Here is a 7,524-nt window from a genome sequence, read left to right on the forward strand (position 1 = left end):
CCCTCCCCCCGGCCCTGCGCGCAGAGCGCACGACTGCGGCATCTCGGACGCAGCCCCTCTCCTGACGAGAGCTCAGCGGGAATAAAAAAAAATCCGGCATTAATGGCATTCCGACCGCGATTGATAAAACGCAGGCAGCGAGCGTGGACCCCACTTAAGATGCTATCACAGCATCCACGCCGGCCGCGTCGCGCCCAGCGTCCCTTCTGCCCCCGCGCCGCGCGCCACACCGCCGGCCAGGAGGGAGAGAGAGAAATTACATCGGCTTTTGCCGGAGAAAAAGCCTCTGGGCGACGCGCACTCGCTGGCTGCCGATAGCACCGCTTTTATCGCTTTATTAAGCCAAAAAAGTGAAATTCGGCAGTTTATGGCCGTGTCGTAAAACGATCGGATAAAGAAAACCCACACAGCGACGCGCGGTGCGTTTCTGTTTGCGCAGCCGCGCCACGGAACTGATTAGAACGTGACAGTGTGTGCGTGTGTATGTGCGGGGTGCGGGCGCTCCGGCCGGCCCAAAGTCAGGTTGCAACATTATTTGCGTACGTGTATGTTCAAGCACCATCCCCTCCCCCCTCCCCCTGACATAAGCAAAACATTTCTCCTCCGCGCGAGTTAGAGAGCCCTACTTGACAAACCGAACCACAACATGTGGCCGCCGGTCAGAGTGTGCGCGGCGCGCGGGCCGCAGAGGAATAGAGAGCATCCGGTAGCGGGCAGGAAAGGCGGTGGTGGAATCTGCCGCTGTCGAGCATGCTGGCCAGGGGCCGGTCGGGCACCGCCCGAGGATTCCACAGATGCTGTATCGGTGTCGGTTCAATTAATTGGACGGCCCACCATTGGGCGGCACAAGAGGGCTGACGACGGCGGGGGCCGTGCTCCCGCTCAGCACTCGCTCAGCACCCGCTCAGCACCCGTAATGGAACTGACCTCGGCACGGCTCATACCGGCCCGGGGGCCGCCGAGGTCGCCGCGGTATCGCCGCGCGCAGATCGCCTGGACCTCTCCGCACGTACCGCGCCTCTCTCTCTCTCTCTCTCTCTCTCTCTCTCTCTCTCTCTCTCTCTCTCTCTGTCTGCAAGCCCCGCCCTCAACAAACAAATGTGAGAAAGGCGGGCGGACACCTTCTTCTCTCTCTCCCTCTCTTGAGCGTGTCACTGCCCCCCGCCCGGGCTGGCTGACGGTGAGGGGAGGAGGAAGGGGGGGGGGGCAATTAAAGCAAAAACCGGCGTCCTGCAGGGCGGAGACGGGAGAAGGGAAGGGGGGCACAGACCGGTTCAAACTCCAGAAAGCACACTCACTGGCCGCTCTTTGGAAATAAATTAGTTCACTTTACTCGGGTATTTATTTCGATTTCCATCCACGGCGCTCCCCGCCGCGCTCCTAACGCCCGCTGACGCCTCCCCGACGCGCAGCCCCGGCGGGTGCAGCGTCCTGACGAGACAGACCCCCCCCCCCCCCCCCCCCCCCGGGTGTACCAGACCGGTCAGGCCGCTAAACCAGCTGGAAACAGTCGCCGCAGCCGCCGCACGCAACAGCGACGCGCACAATTTTTCCGAATGCGAAAATGATGAGTTGAGCCAGAACCCCCCCCCCCCCTCCCTTGTATTTTCCTCTGGCAGCTTGCGCGCAAAACCTCCTACACACAGCTGGCTCCGAGAGTGAGCAAGACGGTCAGCAGCATATACACCGGCGTGCCGCGGGGGCTGCGCGGCGGGTCTGTCACCACAAATGGAATGAGCTTCTTAACGGTCCGGAGCCTTCGTCATTTGAGCCCCTGCCCGCCGCACAATGCAAATACAGCCCCCCCCTTCCCCCCCTTTCCGCGCGAGTCCCGTTAGTGCCGGGCAGGGCCGCCCCCGGACGGACCAGACCAGGTCCCCACCAGGTCCCCGCGGCCGCGCCGGATCGGCCGGTCTGGACGTATCAATCCCGATTTGATTAATGCAAGTGGACCGCGCGGAGCGTCCGATCCCGGCGCAGAGCGCGCGGCCTATTGACGGGCGGGACAGGACGGACAGCTCGGGACCCGTCGGGGCCGCACGGACGGACAGAGAGAGGGCCGCGGAGCGACAGCCGGAGTCACTCTCCGAGCACCGCGGGCACGGCGGTTTTGGGCCAGGAGAGGCACCGCGCGGGACCTGCGGGCTGAGCTGCGCCAGGGGATGAGTCAATCGGCCCGGGTCACCTGTGGTCACCTGCCAGCCACCTGCCCAGCTCGTGGCGCTGCTACCCCAACAGAACGCTGCCCCCCACCCTCTCCCTCTCCAACCAGGACACCATTAAGATGGCGGATACGTCTGTCAGAGCGGCCAGCGGCCAGCAGCGCGGCGCTTTATTGCTTTATCGCTATAAAAGCAGAGGCCCGGCCGCGCCGCGCCGGGCACGGAGATATGTGTGAACGCCGCGCCGGACACGCTGCGCCCCGCCCCGCCCCGCCACGCCCAGCATATCGAGGCCGATAAGTCTATTATTACTGCGGGATTATGGAACTCCATCAAACACAATCGCCCCGACACGGCCAAAGGCGAAAACAAATAATCTGCCATTTAAAATAAAAGAGAGGGAAAAATAGTATCGATTTCCATTGACCGGCCGACATGGCGCAGCAGCGTGCTCTCAGAGTTGCCAATGCGCTTATTATTGCAGAGAGAGTGAGTAAGGAGTGTGTGAGGCAGTGAGTGAGTGAGTGACAGAGAGAGAGAGAGGAGCGGGGGCTGAAATGGACCAGGGTAGGCAACCTGGCCTGCAGCGCTGGCTGTGACCAGGCGGTGACGGTGCCCCCACCGCGCCGTCCCCGCCCCGCTGCCGTGTCTTGCGTCTCGCCGGCCGGCCAGCCTTCAGGTCGGAGGAATGTGCCTCATTAGCGACCATTTACCGGACCGCGATACATGGAGAGGAAAAATCGAGCGCGTCGAGGCGGCGGCGGCGGCGCGATTCGTGGGCAGGGCGCGGCGGGGCGGGGCGGGGCGGCTAGAACACAACGCCCGCCTGGCCATCCATCCAAGTCCAACTAATTAAACGGCCAACGAGCCCCCCTTCATCTAACGCCCCCTCGGAGGAGGAAAAAATGTAAACAAAGTATCAGACTTATCACGTGGGAGGCCCACATGTGGGGGAGGGGGACAACAGCCGAGGGAAAGCAGCAGAGGTCGAGTTATTGTCGGCATTTCGTACCGTCATGGTGACCCGGAGTGCAGCCCCTTCCCCCCACCCCGTTACTCGTTTATGTGTGTCTATCGGGGACAAATAACAACGCCCCATCAGCTGATGTGACTGTGACGTCGCTGCTCGCGGTCGGGCAGCAGCACGCTCGAACCGACAGTGAGTGATCTCTAATGAGTTTCCAGAGTTGAATTCCCGTCTCTTCTATCCACCACCCTCCCCCTCCCCCCACAAGTACATTCGCAAGTCTTTCGCGGGAGATCCGCGCCGCACCACCCCACCCCCTTTGCGTCAGGCGGGAGCGAGCAGGGAGGAGAGTAGGAGTGGTTCGGATCGCTCGCCATACTAGTGGAGGTCTTTAGAAGGAAATGAGAGGGAAGTACAGTAAAAAGCGCGCTATCAGCTGCATCAGCGCGGCGCATAGTTGCTGCTCTCCCTCTAGCTCACAGTGCGTTAAAACAGAACTAGCCAGGAAAATGGAATGTAAACCGAAGGTCGCGCGGAGGAGAAGGGGAGGGGGGGAAGAGAGTGTCGAAATTGCTTCCTGTCAGTGTCCCCCCCACAAGCCTTTGCTTTAATCCCACAACAAAGGCCTGGTTCCAGACAGCTCAGCGGGCCCCGGTACCGGGTACTCCGGCCATCGGGCGTGCGTACTGGAGCTGGACAGAGCGACAAGGAACAAAGAATGCCCTGGGCTGCACGGCCCGAGCCGAGCAGGGCTGCCGGCTCGCCTCCTCGCGGCCCCGGCTCGGCTCGGCCCGGCCGGGGCCCCGCACCTGCCCAGCCGCTGCTCCGCTCGCACCGCACCCGCTGATGCATCGGCCGCATGCACCCAGCCCACCTCTCCCTCTACCTGCCGGGGGCCTGCCCTGCCCCACTGCTAGGGCCCGAGGACATCTGCCAGGTCGGCGTTAGAGACACACACGAGCTGCCATACCAAGGGAACTGCACAACGCACTAGACTTTGGCGCAGCTGCATCTACTCTCAACGAGGGGTTGGGGGGCGTCGTGGAGGTCGAGGGTCAAGTATGGGCACCCCGTCGTGCCGGCCGCAGCTCAGGCCCTCCTCGTCGCGTTACGACATGGCCGGTGCGGTTCGCGTGCAGCTCCGTGACCCTTCTCGTCTTGAAGGCCCAGGGGGCGCCCGCCCGCCCGCCGCATGCCCCCAACGCCCCAGTTCGACCCCCTGCCCTGCCGGCCCTGCCCCGCCCGCCCTGTCGTTGCTCGCCGTCCGCCGGCCCTCCTGCCCGCCGTGAGATGTTGCCGGATCGCACATCCTGCGTGCTGCGCTCGGTGCCGTGTCGTCCTCCCCCACGACACCCGTCCGCGCGGAGAGGCAGACCCCCGCATCTCGGCGCGCCGCCGCCCGCACTTACGACACGTCCAGACCCGTCCCCGGCGCGACTATCTCTGCGAATCGCGGCCCGCAAAACGCGTCCGGACCGTGTCCCGGGCAGCGGCCGCATCACGAGGCCGGGGATAAATAATTTATGACCGGCATTCCCTAGAATGGAACGAAATCAGAGCCTCCCCCAAAATTCACCAACCTTCCCGTTATCCTATCTCCCCCTCCATTTAAAATTCATAAACACCAGCATTTTGAAAATTTTTGTTCTCCAACCCACCTATTTTAACTTATCACAAACAATGGCGAAATAAAGACCATTGTATAAGAATGTACTCACCTTAGACTGAGTGTGTAAGTATCCAAAGTCAGTCGGTTGTATCCATAAAATGCGCACACATCACTAACTTCCCCGTAGGGACACTTAAAACACACACTAAGAGCCGACCAAATCCTGGTATCGGACTCTTTTTTGATAACTGAACACAATAATCCGACGGCGACTGACTGATCCGGTATCCTTCTCTTGCAGGGAACACGATTTCACACACTCATTTCAATTTTTTTAACCAGCAGAGGGACCAGGATGCAAATCCACAGTCATCCACCTCTGCTGTGCACTAAACCAGCGATAGAAAATTCACCAACACTGCATTTAATCACTTTTCCAGCTATTTACGAAAACTTTCTTTAGAATAAGGGCTATTAAGCTAATTTAAAAATCTAAGACTACACACTGCACTTGGTTTCCACACAAATCCAGAGGGCGGTGGAATTCGCACACTGACACGCACACACACACACACACGCGCGCGAGATGGAGGTGCACAACACGCGAGACACTTGTTAGAGGGAGTGTTCGTGGGGTTCGCGAGAGCCGCGAGCACGGCGCGCTGCGGACGGAACACGCGCGGGCGACGCGTACGGCGGAGCGCAGACTCGGTACTGGCGAGCCTCGGGCTCGGCTCGGCTCGGCTCGCTCGGGCCCGACCGGCACGGACCTGTCGTGCGGCGGCGGCAGCGGCAGCGGCAGCAGCAGCAGCAGCGGCGGTGGCGGTGCAGCCTGGACCGGCTGGAGTCCCGGCCATGTCCCGGCACATCGCGGCGGCGCGGCCTGGCGGAGGAAGCCTGAACTACAGCAGGCCGCGGGCGGGTCGGGTCGGCCCCATCGCTATTTTCCGCGGTTCGCTACTGGGCCTGAAACAGTATGCTGCTCCAAATGTCTGTCGGACAGAAGAACAAAATCATAGGTCGGGGTCGGGATAGGTGCGGTTTAATGAGGCGCAAACCGCCCCCCTAGGGTGGGTAGGTAATTTCCCAACAAAACCCCGGAAAATAGGCAACCATAATAAGGCTCTTTTTCTGGCTCCGCGCTTTGAAAATCAGGACTGGAACCCGTATCTAAATAAAGCATTCCTGTAAAGCTGAAAAGAAGACAAATGCGGGGAACCACAAAACGGAAATCACTATGCTTGAACATTCTTGTTCCTCGCATTGTTCTGCGATTTAGCTTAACCGGAATGCTTTATTTTGCCGAATTTTCTCTTTTCTCGTACAAGTTCGACATATATGAACCCCGAGTAAATCGAGACACTGTCGATAGCTTCATTGGCACTGATATTAATCCTTATTTCAGAACTGGTTCCGGTGCTTTCATTATAGAAGGTCATTTCGCTGACTTTGCTGTCGCCACTCAGCCCGTGAGCGAACATGATCATGAGGCGAACGCCCCTCGTCAAACTTCTGCTTTAAAATGGACCGGAATGTCCCATTTCCCATCCCACGCGACACAAGACCGCACTCGGAGTGACACCTGCGCTGACGCGTGACCTCGTCGGCCACTTGGCGCCGCGCCTCGTGTGATGACAGGTTTGAACAGGTCGCTATGCTCAACCCTTTGTCCGGACAGCAGGCGGTGTGCGAGGCGGTGGCGGTGACAGCACCAGATCAGCAGAGGCAAGCGGAGCAGAGCAGAAGTGGACAGCGTCGCCGGAACCTGCGGGCAAAACCAAGGATCAAACATCCCCAAAGCACTGCAAAAACAAAGGTGCTATATAACACCATGGTGCATTTAAAGGTGCAACTGCACTAATGCCTTTGTAAAGACACTAAAATTGCCAAAAATAGCACCTTTAGGGGCCAGTCGCGCCTTTGTAAAGGCACTATTTCACTAATGCCTAAAAAGGCATTAGATAGCACCTTTGTTTTTCCAGTGAGAAGAAGAAAACCGAGCCCGATGGATTAGTTTGCCTTGTGCGTGCCCACTCATTGGATGATTGGCCATCCAATGACTGACAAGTATGACGCTCGTCAGCTAAGCACAAAGAAGAAAATCTGACAGAAAACAAATCCTTTGGGAGTGCTTTAAGTTTTCATAATGCTCCAGTTTTTGTTACAGCTATATAGAATGAATCACTAGGGTGAAGCTGAAATGTAAAAGAATGCGTGGAACAAGAAAACGGAAATCACTAGGCTATAAAATGGTGACTTCCGTTTCCTTGTTCCTTGTACTATAGTACAGTTTATGGTAGTTTTAAGTCTTAACGATTTTGACTTTCAAATTTGTTCTTCTCTTACCGCTACGGTTCTGGAGTCCAAACCCCTTCTGTTACGGGTACACCACTTGCATCACTACCCCTTCTTTTTAAATTAACACAATTTTGTTGGAGTTAAGCGGGTGTGCGTAGTATCCCCCGCCCCTCCCGAACGACACACACTGGCAACTCTGTTGCTGGCTCAGCAAGCGCAGCGCGCCCACGCCGCCGTGTGCCAACCGAGCACACGGAAGTAATCAACTCAACAAGGCGTTTAATATCTGGCCGACTACTACTATCCGGACCCGCACCCGCATGGCACGCATCGCATGTTCGGTGGCAAATGGGCTCCGCGTGGCAGGTACGGCATCGCCGAGGTGCAGCCGCCGTGCTGCCAGCTGCAAGGGGTGGCCGAAGGCGCGCGCGGCCCCGAGCCTAATGTCGCTCCGGGTGCGATCTCTCGTCGAGGCGAGAATAAGGCGA

The 7,524-nt window shown here is 58.7% G+C and overlaps 1 protein-coding gene across 6 annotated transcripts in view; it reads right to left on the reverse strand.

Moving 5' to 3' along the window:
• The window catches only part of LOC113204508 (ephrin type-A receptor 4-A), a 172,661-nt gene extending 167,213 nt beyond the window's left edge, over positions 1 to 5,448 (reverse strand). For all 6 annotated transcript variants that reach the window (XM_026419702.2, XM_052264728.1, XM_026419700.2 and 3 more), the window contains exon 1: positions 4,848 to 5,448. The gene's annotated coding sequence lies outside the window, so the exon portion shown is untranslated. The remainder of the gene's footprint in view (positions 1 to 4,847) is intronic.
• Between the last annotated feature and the right edge of the window lie 2,076 nt (positions 5,449 to 7,524).

This window comes from Frankliniella occidentalis, unplaced genomic scaffold, assembly GCF_000697945.3.
Source record: "Frankliniella occidentalis isolate FOCC.00 unplaced genomic scaffold, Focc_3.1 Scaffold21, whole genome shotgun sequence".
Lineage (NCBI taxonomy): Eukaryota > Metazoa > Arthropoda > Insecta > Thysanoptera > Thripidae > Frankliniella > Frankliniella occidentalis.